The sequence below is a fragment of the Myodes glareolus genome, chromosome 4, assembly GCF_982192425.1.
Source record: "Myodes glareolus chromosome 4, mMyoGla1.1, whole genome shotgun sequence".
NCBI lineage: Eukaryota > Metazoa > Chordata > Mammalia > Rodentia > Cricetidae > Myodes > Myodes glareolus.
Genome location: NC_142029.1, coordinates 2,124,046 through 2,140,570, shown reverse-complemented (window position 1 = coordinate 2,140,570; position 16,525 = coordinate 2,124,046). Strand labels below are relative to the sequence as shown.

The following is a 16,525-nucleotide window of genomic DNA, read 5'->3' as shown; positions in this document are numbered from 1 at the left end:
CTGCCCTCCACCCGGAGATGCAGTGCCTGCCCTCAGATGTCACCTGAAAGCTCCAGCTGGAGCTGCTAAATCCTGTCGCTGTCCACCGTCCTGGTGCTTCCTCCCGTGCAATCCCTATTCTTCCCCAGCATCCCAGACCGCCAGAGTGGGTTGTGCTCAGGCCCGGGGCCAGGCCGCCCTCCAGCAGTCCTTGTAGCGGCCTGCAGGTGCGCCCGACCAGCCCCGCCCCGCCCCAGCCAGCCCGAGGCCCCGCCCCCACGCCAGACCCCACCCCGTCCCTCGCGTCACGGTGACGTAAGTCCCGCGCGTGCGCAGTGCAGCCGCACCCCCGGCCGCTCGCTCGGTATTATGATTAGCGCTGGGTGCGGGGTTCCGGCGGTCGGGAGGGAGTTGTCGACGCCGCGGCCGCTGCGGACCGATGCCCGCCTGCCTGCTGAGGTAGGGCGAGTGCGGCGAGCCGGGCGGGAGCGTGGGCCGGGCCTGCGCTTCTCCTCAGCGGCCGCCTCAGAGGGGCTGGGCGGGCGCCGCCGCAGGCGGAAAGTAAGTTGCGCGCTCGGCCCGGGGCGCCCTGCGCGGAGGACGCGGCCCGCGGCGCCACCCCGGCCCCGAGCTCCCACCTCGGGCCTGCGGGCCTCGCGCGGTCCGGCCCTGCCCTTGCGGCCGCCGCGGGATTGCCGCAGCACAGGAGTCGTCGCCGCGCCCGCTGCGGGCCCCGGGCGGCACGGGCTCCGCGGGCCTCAGTTTCCCCGTGGGCCTCGGGGTCCGGCTGCTGCGCCGGGCGTCCGCGAGCGGCCGCCGCCTCACGCTGGCAAGGGGACGCGGTTGTCGGTGGCGAAGGGCGCCGGGCTGCGGAAGGGGCAGCAGTGCGGCTCCCCGGGAGACTGCTAGGATTTTTTTTTTTTTCGGGTCGGGAGACGCCGTTCTTTTCCGTAGACATCGCCTGTTGATTTCTTTCCGAAGCATTTAAAATAAAAAAACAAACACCTTGCTGCCTTTTGCTTGGGTTCGGGAACCAGGAAAGTGGCAACCCTTTATGCTTAGGCTTGGTCGCGCTGTTGTGTTAACAGTCCTATCAGCTACAGTCTAGGAGCTTCGCTGTGAGTTCGGGTCAGGTGGGCACTGGAGGAGAATTTAGCTTCGGGGGTTCCTAAGACTGGAAGTCAAGTGATATCGGGCCTCTCGGTCTGGTTTCTTACTTTCCCTTCCATTTAGATGAACGTATTCTCAAAGTCTCGGGAGCCTTGGTGAAGCCCCTCAGTGCTGAAGCATCTTGTAAGGTTTAAGGTGAATGTGTGATGGACCTCTACAGGTGTAAGGCTCCTTCTGCAGATCTCCCCCCCCAGGTTCCTGTCCAACATCAAAAGGCTCAGTTTGGATTCTTTGTGGCGATTGGGACACTGTCCCAACTCGGTCCTTAACTTATCACCGTACACATCAGTGTAGTTGGATTATGTAATCAGTTTGTTAATTTCTAATCTTGCTACAGTCCCTTTCCACATTTATAAAACCGTTCCCTTCAGAAAAATCTGTCTTCAGCGTCTGCTTAAATATTTCTCTTGGAATTGGGTTCTTGAAGTGGAATGTTCTGTACGTGTGTGGTGATTTATTAGACAAGTTTCTTTTAGAGAACACCAAATACATAGCAGTTCTTCTATCTGTTGGTGTAAAATTGACCCATTTTACAGAACTAGGAATGAAAAAAGTTGCAGGACATTCCCAAGGTCAACACTGAAGCTGGGTAAAAAGTCCGGAGCATAGCGCGGACTTCCCACCTTCAGGGCTCTCGGATCAGGAACTTTCTGTGCCACTCTGGGTCTTTAAAGTTTTGCACAGCACAGTCAGCTTTACTTTCTGCACAAAATTTTCTCTCACCCTGTTAGGAGATTTTTATACCGTTCTGAGTAAATTTTAATGAATGATTGCAGTATGACACCTTAGTTTAAACAACCTTCCTAACGCTGCAACCCTTTAATACAGTTCTTTGCATTGTGGTGACCCCAGCCATAAAATTATTTTTGTTGCTACTTCATAACTGATATTCTGCTGTTAAGAGTCGTAATGTGAATTCTGTGTTAAATAATGGTCTTAGATGACCCAATGAAAGGATTGTTCAACTCCCAAAAGGTCACGACCCGCAGGTTGAGAACCAAAGGTTTAGAATATCTAAAAACTCAAAAGTTGTATTAATTTTTATTTTTTTACTTTTGTGGGCCAGACATGCGGATTAGTCTTTATTCGGTGATCATGTGCCTTTAATAACAATCCTAAAAGGACGCCTTTTAAATGTCTTTTAGTTAAAGTTGAAGGGCATTTACGTTGTTTTTGCCGGGCACGTCCACACCAGTGAGGGTGCTTCCCTCATGCTGGAAGTGAAACTAAATAGAAAATGGTAATTTTGGGGAGATACTGAGTGGCTATGGTTCTAACCACTGACATTAAAATTTCTTCCCTATTGCACCTTTCTGGGCACCGATTGGCTCATTACATTGTCTAGGCTGAAAAGGGGCTAACAGCCTGAATTTTCTGACTTAAACACATAGGTGAGAGATACTAACAGCCTAATTTACAGTGTCTCAGCTACAAACTAGAGTTTTTAGCTGAGATGTTTCTGTAAGAAAATAGTTCAGCACCAAGTAGTACTGGTACTTCGGAGTCAGAGGAGGAGGGGCCAAAGTTCAGGTCCAGCCTAGGCTGCACAGTGAGTGTGACATCTCAAGAACAAAAGAGCGTGTAACAGACACACGTAATCCCCCACTTGGGAGACTGAGATAGGAGGATCATGAGTTTGGCTGGCATAGGATTCTTAGCAAGTACAGCCACAGTGAGACCTTTCTGTCTGTTGAGAACGCAGGGGCTCCCCATTATGTGCAGGGAAAGCTCTTAAGGTCTGCTTGAGTAGATTTGGGAGGATAAGCCTTACCTTCGACCATGTGTTCCTGGTCTTTATCTGTTTGGGAGGTCGTTTCTGCTCTTGGGTACCTAGACGCTATTGCGGAACAACAGAGTACACCAACAGTGGGATTGCTCTTGACAGGAGTTTGACATCTGCACAGAGCATGAGACCCTGAACAGTAGGGGTGCTCCTCACAGAAGGCCTGGCTGAAACAGTCTCAAAGCCCGGTAGTTGAGAAAGATATCAGTTGTGAGAGAATTCAGACTGAGTGTGTGGAAGGGAGTCGAGGCAGACACAACACAACTGCGCATTCTTCAAAACATTTGTTTAGGAAGGAGGGCGTACCACCAGCTTGGGGTATATTTGCTTTTTGTTATGGTTTGGGAAGAGCCATGCTGTCATGTCCGTGAGGTCTGGTGACCTTGGGAGTGAGCACTGGAAGTGTGGTCTGCTTGGAATGGACTGGATCTAAACTGTTACTTTCACAGAATCATTTCCTCTGCTTTTCTGCACATCTGTTTTGGGTTGTGGCCTTGTAGCCCTTGGGAAACCATTTCTTGCCATTGGTAGGAGAGAACCCTGCTTCCCTGAACACCCATCTCTCCATTGTCACTTCGAGAGCCTCCTGAGAATTGGCGTTGGCACCTCCAGAATTTGCTCTGTGCTCACCTAGGCTCTTGTGTGCGAATCAGGCCCCTGTCCCTTTCTTGGACTGAGACCCTCAGTGTGCTGCCGATAGCAGCTCAGCCCAGGACAACTCAGTGACAGGGCATGATCTGTCCATGGGACATGATGCAGTAAGTGTCCCCAGATGCAAAGTGAGAGGGTCCATCCATCCATTTCTGTTCATCTGTCCATTGCAGATTTGCCTGAACCATTAATTGTTGAGTGTGAAGTCAGTGTTCTAGAAGCATCACAGCCTCAGTGGGCCTGATTTTCTCAATTGTTGACAGGTGGTTATTTTGCTTTGGTCTTTGTATCCCCAGGTGGGAGTCATGCCTGATACAGTATGTGCACTCAAGAAGTGTCCTGGTCAATTAAAATGACTTTTATAAGCCTATTAATGGAAAACATGCCTGTTTAAATATGGCTAGACTGGATTTTACTTGCTTTTCAGTCTTACAGTTTTGGAGCTAGAAGGAAATCTTCCACTCTGCCAGCATGTGTAGATGCTGTCCTCCATTCCCCTTCTGACGCTGGCACCACCTCCCTCTCGCTCCCCTCATTCCTCTCGCTCCCCTCATTCCACGTGTCCTCTGCCTTGCTTTGAGCACTGTGCTCCTGGGTTCTGTCTCTGTGAGTCTCTTCTGTTTCGTCCCCGCCATCGCTGTCCAGATGCTGGCACTCTCAGTTTTAAGCCGTCGGGAATAATCACCTGGAGACATTTCTAGTCGTCCTCTTCGCTGTTTCCCAGCTCAGTTCTGCCTTCCAGTTGTATCTTCATTAGCACCTGGACTAATTTCTGAAGCTATTGTCTGATTGCCGTTCCTTCACCCAAGACTCCTTTGGCAGCTCATGTCTGTTTTCATTTGTTCCTGTAATAAAATGAGTCTGTGTCTTTGGGTGGATCCTATGTATACCTAACAGTTACTGTAGGTACAGAACTGAGTAAAACATATATAATTAGTACCTAGTCAGTGAGGATGCAGATTAATGACTACATAGTCATACAAATTTGTGACACACAGTTTGATGATGATGGTATTGGATGTTGTGCTGGGAGTGTGTATAGGGAGCTAGTGTGTGACAGGGGTGGGGACCTTTAAGCTGGTGGTAAAGCCTGAATTAGGGCCAGCCAGAGCTGAGAAAAAGATAATTTGGTACCCAGTCCTTTGGATCTGTGTTCTGCTTGTGATAGTGTACCATCACAGCAAGCTCTCAGATATCTTTCAGAAAGCCTCTTTCCCACATCATGATTTTAGTTTGTAGTTCAAGTGCAGACAGATTTCTCTGGGATGCCTTCTGTGAACCCACCAATTATTATTTTTATTATTATTTTATGTCTTCCCCTGCAAGAGGTTGTAAACGGCCTGAGGCAGAGATCTTCCAGGTTGGTGTCCTGGAGAGTTGTTTAGGGGTAGTTTGTTGTGGTTGCTATGGAGTTTAACAGTAGGTTAGGGAACTAACTTTACAGTCCTCCTTAGGGAGGAAACTGAGAAGTGGGAGGGGATGCTTGAGTGGCTCAGATCCCTCTCACACCCTGTTACTAAGTCAGTCTGTTAGTCTGGAGAACTGTCCAGGGTGGGCACTTGGCTGTGTAGACAGGACCGTAGGTGCCATTCCCACTGCTCTGCATTTGACTCTGCATAGTTACCAGATATCCCTAAAGTGAACCCGTGGAGATGGTAGGAAGGAAGAGCTTACCAAGTGACGCTTTGAGATATGGAATCTTAAACCCACTGCCAGCTCCTTGTCTGTGCTGGCTAGCTGGAGGAAAGGGCGAGTGATCTGTGGGATGGGTTCACCGGTGTTGGGGAGAGTGGAGTTTAGATTTTTTAGTATGACTTGTCTGCGAAAGTTCATTTGGATCTAGGACAGTGTGCGAATGTGTTCTTAGGTAGATGTCGTGCTGTATCGTACAAGAGAATTGTGGATCTCTAATGATGATACACAGCACAAATAAGAGCGGAGAGACTGGATTGGGAAGCTAGTGTCCTGGTTTGTGTGGCTTTCTGCAGGTTAAATAGTTTTTGTTGATGTGAAGGATTATGGTAGTGCTAGAGAAACTGAGTGACCATGTTTAGTCTGCTTTCAGAGCTTGATTTATTCTCCCCTTAAGAAGGGAACTGCTTTTTTGAAACAGAGAAAAATGTGATTTCCAAAGTACGTTAAGGATAAAGTTTTTAAGAAGTAACTTCAACTTGCTTGAATTTTTCTTGACTTGCTTGCCTGGTTTGGTTTGGGAGACTCGTGGTGCACAGATGTACACGAGGTCATAGGATGCTCCATGTTTAGGTGACCAGGAATGACTTAAGTCTGTCTTCTACAGAGTTGTTTGCCCTTAACGTCCTTTCTTAACTTAAACAGACATTCGTAACAGCTCACAAATTGTTTGTTAATAATGCTGATTCTCGGGTGTCACTGGGCGTTCTTCTGGTTAGTGGAGTGCTTGGACCAGCTCTCCGTGGCGTGTCACAATCGGAGGAGACCAGAAACCCCCAGAGGTCCACTTCAGTACTTTGGTTCTTCTGGGAATTAGCGAGACCTGGGTACAAGGGAAGCACTGCATCATTGTAGAGAAGTTTCTAGTCCTGGGTGGGGTTCACCCAGGCAGCCCTCAGGCACAGCTGGGAGGCAGAGGGGCTCTTCACTTGGCTTTGTGGCCCTGCTGTCTTACTTCTCATTCAATGGCCAGGGTGAGGATTTTACATCAGATGTAAAAAGACCCTTATGTACGTAAATTCCTCTTTTTGATTGTTTAAATTACATTTATGTGTGCATCTGTGCTCATACTTGTGCAAGCTAGAGTGTAACTTGCAGAAGTTGGTTCTGTCTCTAGTATTGAACTCAGATGGTCAGGCTTGGTGGCAAGTGCCTTTACCTGCTGAACCTCCTCAGTTGCTCCTTGTGTTACTGTTTTTAAGCCACTTCCAAACAAACTGGAATCACATGAGCAATTTGTTGCAGGAAGAAACATTTTAAAATTTGAAACAATAAAGACATCCCTGGTCTTCCCATAAAATCCACTTCACTTTGTCCTTACAGAATGAGGGAGCAGAGGAGAGCACTGTCTATGGTGGTGATGGGAGAGCTAATAAAGTAACAAAAATCAATGCTTAGGAAGTTTTGAAATTAGTTTGAAATCTCTGTTGATCTTATTCTTGGTTACTTCTTGAGACCTCAGATCAGCTCCTTGACAAGTCGTCTTTCCCGGGCATTTTCAGCACTTTTAATTAATGACACTTGGACTAACAAATAAAGTAAATGGTCAGCATCTCCTGCTCCTTAGCTTACAAAATGCACTTCACCTCTTCCCAGTCATAACCTGACTCAAATGGTGTTTCCCTTCCCTGAGCCAAGCACATGCCATTCTCTCTGCTTCTCCCTTTACCTCTGCAGGAGCCTTGGTCTGTGGCTCCCCTCCTCACCCTGTGACAAACTGCTGGTGGGATTCTGGAGGATCCTGCTTTCTTTACTGGTCTGTAAGGTCCTAATGACGGTGGTGTGGTGTCTTTCTCTAAGGCACAAACTGTCGCTTAATAAAAGTGACTCAGTGCTGCCTCCAGCCCAGAAGAGCTGTGTCCCTGCTCAGAACACAGTGCAGACTAGCCTTCAACAGTGTCTTTCAAGGAACTTGGCCTGTTCATAGCTCTCTTATCGCAAAGCTACATTGAGTGAGTAATTATACAGAAAATAAAACTTTTAATAATATCTTCCTTGGGTTATAAAAGCAGTACGTATCATTAATAAATTCTAAAACAACAGGAAATTGTAAAGAAGGAAAATAAATTCTTTTTAGAGAGTATATTACTGTTTTAACATTTTAGATTCTTACAGTATATACATTCAAACAAAGCCCATAGCTATTAAAAAATTGGGATGTGTGGTATGAGAGTGAATGAATTGTGTGTGTGTATGCATGTGGAGGCTAGAGGTCAGCCTTGGGTACATGCCGGTTAGACTAGGCTCGGCAGGCCAGCAAACCCTGTAACCCACTTGTTTTTACCTCCTTGGTGCTGGGAGTACATGTGTGTGCAGTCACACCTGGCTTTTTACTTGGGTTTTGGGCATCGATGGTGCTTATGTGTGCACTGGCTGAGCTGTCTGCTTGGCCTCCGGGTTGCTTGTCCTTAGTACTGTGCAGTATGATGTTATTACTGGGTAGACTGATTGATTTTTACCATTTCTGTGTTTATGTACTTCTATGTTATTTCTGAGTCTTGACGTATTGCAACATTATTAAATATAAAATATTTTTTGTCAATCTTTATCTTAGACACATTTAGAACAAGTTAGTTGCTCCTTATCTGAAAAGCTTGGGATCAGAACTGTGTTTTGGAGTTCACTCCTTTTGGTTTTTTTTTTTTTTTGAGGATATTTAGAATGTCTGTATGATATCATATTTGAAGGGTGGGATCTAACTCTAAACTTAAAACTCATTTATGTTTCACACAATGTAAACACACATTCTGAAGATAGTTTTGCAAAGATTTGTTTGTGGAAGTTAGTTTCTTGGTGTAAAATTTCTCCTGTGCCACTTGGATGACTTGTGAGCACTTCAGGTTGTGGGGCTGCAGATGTCCAACCCCGTGGTAAGGCTATTGAATTAAGGACGTTCATTTTTGTTAAGGCTTTTGATATATACACTGTGAAATTGCTATTCGGAAAGTTAACTTTTAGGTCTACCCCTGCAAGAAAAATCTAGTGGTTTTGTTTTGTTTTGTATTTTTTTCGAGATAGGGTTTCTCTGTAGCTTTGGTGCCTGCCCTGGAACTAGCTCTTGTAGACCACGCTGGCCTCGAACTCACAGAGATCTGCCTGCCTCTGCCTCCCTGAGTGCTCGGATTAAAGGCTTGTACCACCACCACCTAATTGATTTCTTTTAAGTCAGAATCAGCCAGTATTTTTAGTCTGCTGATCAGTTTTCTTTTTCTGTTCTAGCATTTTTTTGTTTGGTTTGGTTTGGTTTTTCGAGAGAGGATTTCTCAGTGTGTAACAGTCCTGGCTGTCCTGGACCTTGCTTTGTAGACCAGGCTGGCTTCGAACTCACTGAGATCTTCCTGCCTCTGCCTCCTGAGTGTTGGGATTAAAGGTGCGCGCCATCACCGCCCAGCTCCAGCATTTTTTATGACCATTTTTAAATGGCCGTCTCCATCCCAAATCAGAGAAAGACCCTTAAATGAGTTTGACAGTGTTTATACAGGCTTTAAAACAGAGGAGGTTTAAAATATTGTTTTAAATTTTCCATGACTTCTCAATTATGTTCTATGTTCCTGGGACAGGTGAGTAATGGTGGCTGACTTTTTTATTTTGTAATAATTTCCACGCGTGAGCTTTTGTCTAAGTTGTTATTTGTTATGTAAGCACCTGTACCAGATCTGTGACCACAGCAGTTTAAGCTCACTCACCCTCAGGGGGAAGGGATGGCATGCTTAGCCAAGAGGCAGGTTCTGTTGAGGTGGAGGAACTTACCCGTGTTGTAGCTCACAGGCTTGTAACTTGGTGTCAGAGCCACCTCCACAGATACCAATTCTGCCCTGTCTCACCTGCTCAGTGTTATTGGCGCTGGCCTGGCTCCTCTGTGTTCCAGTTACAACTTGATCTGATTAAACAAGAATAAGATTACTCAAGCTGGCACTTTGAAGATTGATCTGCATTAACCACACAGTAGCTGCCTTGAGAGAGGCCTCTGAGCTGGCATTGCTGTCTTGTCAAGGGCTAAGCGTCCATTACAGTTGCCCTACTCAAAAGGAAATTTAGAACATGATGAAAAGTCTATTGGTGTCATTCTTGTTCAGGCCTTGCTTAGCAGCTATATATATTTATTTTTATTTTAAAAAGAAAAACTACCTTTTTCATTATACATACCAATCCAAGTTTCCATTCCCTCCGTTTACCCCCCACCCATCCACTCCTCAGAGAAGGTAAGGCACATTGCTTTGGGGAAGGTTCAAAGCCCTCCCTACTATATCCAGGCTGAGCAAGATATCCATCCAAAGAGAACAGGTTCCCAAAAAGTCAGTACAAGCAGTAGGGCTAAATCCTGCTACCAATTCCAGTGGCCCCTCAGTCTGCCCCAGCCATGCAACTGTTACCCACATTCAGAGGGACTAGTTTGGACCTATGCTGTTTCCTTTCCTATTCGGCTGGAGTTGGTCAGTTCCCATTAGCTTAGGTAGACTGTTTCTGTGGGTGTACCTATCATGGTCTTGACCTCTTTGCTCATAGTCTCACTTCTCCCACTCTTCAACTGGACTTTGGGAGCTCAGTCCTGTGCTCCGATGCGGGTCTCTGCCTCTGTTTCCATCAGTTGCTGGATGAGGGTTCTATGGTGATATTTAAGATATTCATCAGTCTAACTACAGGGCAAGGCCAGTTAGGGCACCCTCTCCTCTATTGCTTAGGGTCTCAGCTAGGATCATCCTTGTGGATTCCTGGGTAGAGCCAGGTTTCTTGCTAGCCCTTTAATGGCTCCCTCAATCAAGATATCTCTTTCCTTGCTCTCATCTCTGTCCTTCCTCCATCTCTACTATCCCGTTCCCTCAAGTTTTCCTCACCCCTCCCCTTCTCCCGCCTCTTCCCCTTCTGTTCTTCCTTCTTTCCCCCACCCCTATGTTCCCAATTTTGTCAGGCTATCTTGTCTATTTTGACTTTCTAGGTGGATCTATATATGTTTCTTTTGGGGTTCACCTTGTTTCCTAGCTTCTCCAGGATTATGACCTATAGGCTCGATATCCTTTGTTTATAGCTACTTATGAGTGAGTACATACCATATTCGCCTTTTTTGAGTCTGGGTTACCTCACTCAGGATGGTGTTTTCTAGTTCCATCCTTTTGCATGCAAATTTCAAGATCTCGTTTTTTTACTGCTGAGTTTTACTCTAATGTGTAAATGTGCCACACTTTCTTTATCCATTCTTTGGTTGAGGGGCATCTAGGTTGTTTCCAGGTTCTGGCTATTACAGATAGTGCTAACAGCTATATTTTTGAGGTGTCACAAGTGGAGCTCCCCAGTAGTTTCCAGACATACTCTCACAGTGGATGTTCTGGTCTTCATAGGCTTTCTGCCCTCTCTCCTGTGCTGTTCACCAATGGTGATTTTCTGTCATGGTCTCTGAAATCTCATGGGTCCGACCCCTAGACAAAGAACTACAGTCAACTAAGAAATGCTGAGAATTAGCGGGAGAATTCATCTTCTCGGGGATGAGACCCCTAATTGGTTGTCCATTACCAAGTGGTCAGCCCAGAAATCATATACCATACATATACAAGTAGCACTTAACGAACTCAGCAGGTTGTGTTTGTGTGTGTATCTGTATCATGTATGTATCTGTCACAAAGAAGAAGAATTCTGGATTTGAGAGGGAATAAGGGAGTCATGGGAAGGATTGTGGGGAGGATAGGGAAAGGGGGAAATGTTGTAATGTATTTTAATTAAAACAAGAAAACTTAGAACAGACTTAGTAGGCATTACCTTCCTTTGCAACGTCCTTAGATTTGGAGGTATAACTGCCTGTTAGGACATTTCTAATAGGAGTTATTGGCTTAACTCTTAATTTTAATGACATGGCGATTCCATCTAGTGAGTGCAGACTGAAGCTGTTGTAACCCCAGAGTAATTTTCAGCACCCTCCGCCCTCCATTCCCCCCCTCCCCCCGAGTACGGAACTCTAGTTCCCTGTACCTTAGGGCCTGCTGACCTGTTGTGGGCTGTGGTCTGTGGTGTCACTCCCAGGGGGAGGACGCGCACTCTTGGTGCAGAGAGCAGTAGAGCGTGTATGATGGGGCTGTGTTCACTGTGCTGACTGGGGTTCCTGGTGTTGCTGAAGGGTCCGTCATGGTCTTCTTCTCGCCACTGTGTCACTTTGGTTGATGAGGTTTTAGCAAACAGGCAGATCACCTTGGAAATATTCACTGAGTATTACCTGCACCAAGACTTCAGGTGTCTCTTTTATAGGTGTGTGTGTTTTAGTCTGCTTGTTCCTATGAGTAAGAATTATAATTTTCAGTTTTTGATATTTGTGGGGGAAAAACCCCTAGCTGTTTCTTTGGGAAAGAAGGTTACAATGTCAGGTTAGCTTTGCACTTTTGGTTTTCTCTATAATGTGAAGAACTATTAGCTTAGTTTGTTTTGGTTTTTTTCTGGTAGTTAGTACCTATGGGAGATTTAGTGTACTAGAATATTGATTGTCTCATTTGAGGGAATGTTATATTCTGAACAAAATGTTGGGAGACTTAGGGGTAGCCTGAGTTGCACACAGCCTGTTTTGTTTGATTCCTCAGCCAGCTGTGCGTTTGTTCGGTTGTGCGCAGAGATGTCTTTGGTCACTTCTCTCTCCTAGGGAAGAAGAGATGGAGGAGGTATGTTTGACACCAGGACCCCACTGCAGCAGTGGTGCTGTGAGTTTCAGCGAGAGGAACCCTGACTTCCAAACTGACAGCAGTTTTAGCAGAGGCTGCTTCTACCACTGTTTGAGCAGCTTGAAGAGTATGTGTCGGGCCACCCACACTTCCTTCCTCCCTCCAGCCACACCTACATGCTCAGTCATTTCTGCCTGCTTGAGCTGGGAGAGCATCAGTATATTCTTGTAACACCTACCAGCCCTTGTTTCTCAGAAGGAGTTTCCATATTCCAAACACTTGTTGACTTAGTTAGCCTGCTTCATTTAGGTCTAGCTTAGGTATGCACATGTGTTTGCATGTGCCTTGTCTCAGGCTGCTTAACAAGGGCTGGTTTCAGTGATATTTGCTCTTCAGAAAGATGTTGGCTCAGTTATGCAGTTGTTAAAGATCTGATTTTTGAAGAACTTAGCATAAGAAAAAGTTTATTCTACAAAGACAGGAAGAATAGTCATTGCATTTAAGGCATTGGCTTAATAAGAGTGTGTCAGGTCTGGTATCATCCTCCAAGAGAGATTCAGGTGCTTTTCCTTGTGCAGGTTTGCATTTTCCAAACTTGGTGAAGTAAAATATTCAGGTTGTTTTTGGGAGAGAAATATTTAAATACTTAAAAACCCCTCGCTAACCCTGATAATCATCATCTGTTGCCTTGTGTATTTCTGCCAGTTTATTTAAAAAGTTGTGTCTGGCTCTGTACCTAGAGAACAACTCCACAGCTGTGCTGTCTTGATTCATTACCAGAGAAGAGGTACAGGTGATATTTTTTTTTCTGAAACTAAACAGATATTTTTTCATAATTGAAATCACAATATTAGAACAGAGGTGAGTGCTGCAGACCAAGGGTTGAGTGGGGAACGGAGCTGCATGAACGCGCAAGCATTTCAGCTAACAGTGCTGCTGCTGCTGCTCCATGCGGCCCCTCCCTCACTCTGGAAGCTAAAGCTTTCCATTCGTACAGCTGTGCTGGAAGAGTCTGTAACCCTAAGATGGTGAAGTAGTCAGGTGGTGGTGCATACCTTTAATCCCAGCACTGGGAGGCAGAGGCAGACAGATCTCTGTGAGTTCCAGGACAGGCTCCAAAGCTACAGAGAAACCTTGTCTCGAGAAACCAAAAAAAAAAAAAGTGGCATGTGGGAGGCTGAGGCAGGAGGATCTTGAGTGGAGGCCAGCCTGGGCTGCTAATGATACTAAATCAAAAATTGGGGTGGGGAAAGCAAATACTTAGATTTTTAAAAAGGAATTTTATTGAAAATCAGATTTCAGTGTTGAGTTAAGAGTTGTTATTTTCTGTATCTCAGGATTTTACAGCACTGTTTTTTTCAGTTTTGATGTGTTAGGAAAGCAAGAGAAGGTTACTAGTTCAGGGAGCTCTTTTCTTGGAGTCGACGAGCAGCCAGAGGGAACAGCAGGAATACTGCAGCTCAGCACGCTGAACACTTGATCCAAATAGCCCTTAAAAGAGTTATTTTTATTGCCTTTAGTTGTGTGTGTGCACACACGTGTGCGTGTGAATGCAGGTGCCACCGAGAGTTTGAGTTTCAGATGGTTTGGAGTTACAGATGGTTGTGAGCCATGTGACCTGAGTTGTTGGGAACTGAGCTGAGGTCCTCTACAAGAACCATAAGAGCCCTCAACTGCTGAGACATCTCTCCAGCCCCCTTCACAGCTTTTAAAGTTTGTGTGCTTGATTTAGTTTGGTTTGGGGTGAAACAGTGGTATTTTATTCAAACCAGGCTGGCCTCAAACTCACAATCCTTCTTCCTCTGCCTCTGAGCGCTGGTCTTACAGACAGGGCTGTGTTCTTCTTACTAACATTGTCTGGTGAGGAAATTAACTGTACAGAAAGGTCAAGTAACTTGCTGAGGGCCTGTGGCTTGTGATTGGTGGTGGATTCATATTGGATGTATTTCAGAACCAGTGTTTAACCACTGACCACAGTGCTGTTTGCCACAGAAACTGTGAATGGCTGTTGGAGACAGAAGCAGGCAGGGGTAGTGGGCGGAGCTGCCATGTCCTACTTGGGTGGGGGAGGAGGGTCTGGCGGGCAGGCGGCGAGGTTTACCTGTCGGGAAGCCAGGGACTGCCCACAACTGTGAGGCCTTACTCTTTACTTTCACTCCAGCGGTGGACTTGCCTTTGCATCTGGATGCCATCCTTTATGTCTGCTTCCCCACACCTTGGACTCTGTTTCAAGAAAACCTAAATGTGGGCTCACTGATTGCCCAGACACCCGGTACCTTTAGCATGGGGTGTGAGTTGCGTTGGCTGCCAGGAATATTCAGGCCTTTCACTTACTTGTGTGGTGTTTCAGGTTTGCCAAAAACCCATGAGCCCACCTTGGATTGGAAAGGACCCCTCACTGTGCTAGGAACTGGGGACAGTGCAGCCGCTTTGCTCATAGTGATAGTTTTGTTTACTGTCTGGCAGCAGGCATGAAGATGTCTTGTGTGCTGCTTGTTTCAGGCAGCACAAGGCATTTCTGCCTTGCCTTGAAGAGTGTCTTATGCAGGTTCCTCTCCTCAGCTGCTGTAGTGGGGGCTCGGTGAGCTTGTTTAGGGGCTGCTGGAGTGGGGTGGACTTTATAGGCAGACTACGAGGATCCTTGTCAGAGACTGCTCAGACAAGCTGAGTCAGGATTCAGCAGGTGCCAGGTCAGGACTTTTTTACCCAGAAAGTCTTTAGAAAGCGACTAGTGTTGTGGTGCTCATTGCCACTGTTTCCGTAGAGCTGGGGTTCAGGTTGGGGCTGGAAGGCTGGAGGGCTGGGCCTGGAGCTGGGGCGGGGGGTCGGCCAGGGCCTGGGGCTGGGGTGCCGGCGTGGGGGTTGGGGCCAGGACTTACTGACAGAGAAATTGCCTAGCATGAGCTTCAGCCTCCAGGACTAGAAGGGAAAGGGGGAAATTGAATAGAGGGGGAGAGAGAGACTAGGAAACTGGGTCACCGAGGACAGATTTGCTGCTTTTAGGTTTGTCATGTGCTAGAATATAGTTTTACTTTAAGCAAAATTGGAACATAGAGTATACTGAAATCATTTTCTGTATTTTCCTTTAGGAGAAAGAAGCACCTAACAAATAGTGGTAACAGAGTAACAAGGTAGGTCCTAGAGCCAGCACAGACTCAGCTACACCTCTCACTTTCAACACTGCCACGGTTCCTGGCATGACAGGCACTGAGGGCCTCAGAGATCAAATGACAGTTTGCTTGTTGTGTGTATATATGTACATGTTTGCTGTACGCATGTGTGAAGGCCAGAGCTCATCATTAGTGTCCTCTTGATCATGACCCAGCTGATCCCCCAAATTTAAACATTTATTCACTCTGTGTGTGTGCATGCACATGTGCGCTTATGTGCATGAGCACATGCTTATGCATGCACTCCATGACTGTCTCTTTTGAAGGTCAGAGGACAATTTCTGGGAGTCTGTTCTTTATTTTTATCACATGGGTTCTAAAGATAGAGCTCAGGTCGTCAAGCGAGAGCCTTTACTCCCCCCACCCCGTCATCTCACTGGCCCTCCCCACTTTCCTTTTTGAGATAGAATCCACCTGTTTGTGCCCACACCTCCCCAGCCTTGCATGCTGAGGATACAAGTAGGAACCACTGTGTCCAGCTTTCATGTGGGTGCTGGGGATTGTGTTCAGGCCCTTCACTTTACCCACTGAGCCATTTCCGCAGCCCCAGGATTAACTTTAAAAATCCCCAGACTCATTTATCTAATCTGATCTATTTGCCACTTTCCAGGAATACGTCTAAACAGAAATAATAGATGAAAAGAACAAAGATGAAAAACATGGGGCAGGCAGCCCAAAAAGTCTGTTTGAAGGTGAAAGTTGAATTTACAAAATTATGTGGCATATACATACATAGGTAGGAACAACTGAAGTTGCAGAGTTAATTGAGGTTAAACAGATTCTCTAGCCTAATATATATGAATTAAAATTTCTTTGGGAGAATCTGCTGTCCAAATGCAGAAACACTTCAATTTAGATGTTCCTGTTTATGCTGGTCGTTGAAATTATTAGTTCAGATGAACCAGGATAATACAGAGTACAGAAAAAATTGTCTCCTTTTCTAACATATTTTTTTACATATTTTCTTTTTTAAAAAAGATTTTATGGGCTTTAGAGATGGCATAGCAGTTAAGAGCACTGGTTGTTCTTCCAGAGGTCCTGAGTTCAATTTCAAGCCACCATATGGTAGCTCACTACCATCTATAGTGGGATCCAGTGCCCTCTTCTGGCCTGCAGGCTCACATGCAGATAGAACACTCTTATACATAGAATATATAAATAAGTAATATTTTATTTTATTTTGTGTATGTGTCTGTCTGTTGCGCTCTCTCTCTCTCTCTCTCTCTCTCTCTGTGTGTGTGTGTGTGCGTGCGTGTGTGTGCATGCTCTGGGTATAGGTGCCCATGAAGTCCAGAATAGGGTGTCAGATCCCCTGAAACTGGAGCTAACACTTGTTTTGGGAATTGGACCAAGGTCCTTTGCAAGAGCAGTAAGCAGTCTTAACTGCTGAGCCATTTCCCAAGTTCCTATACTGGTTTATTAATTAAAAATCTTAGTAGAAA

At 46.0% G+C, this 16,525-nt stretch overlaps 1 protein-coding gene across 3 annotated transcripts in view; it reads left to right on the top strand.

Moving 5' to 3' along the window:
- Positions 1-310: 310 nt before the first annotated feature.
- The window catches only part of Snrk (SNF related kinase), a 51,781-nt gene continuing 35,566 nt past the window's right edge, over positions 311-16,525 (top strand). The window contains exons 1-2 of one of the 3 annotated variants that reach the window (XM_085689084.2): positions 311-438; positions 15,003-15,044. The gene's annotated coding sequence lies outside the window, so the exon portion shown is untranslated. Of the gene's footprint in view, positions 439-519; positions 541-15,002; positions 15,045-16,525 lie in introns of those variants that run through there. The other 2 variants (XM_085689085.2, XM_085689086.2) reach the window with 2 other exon arrangements.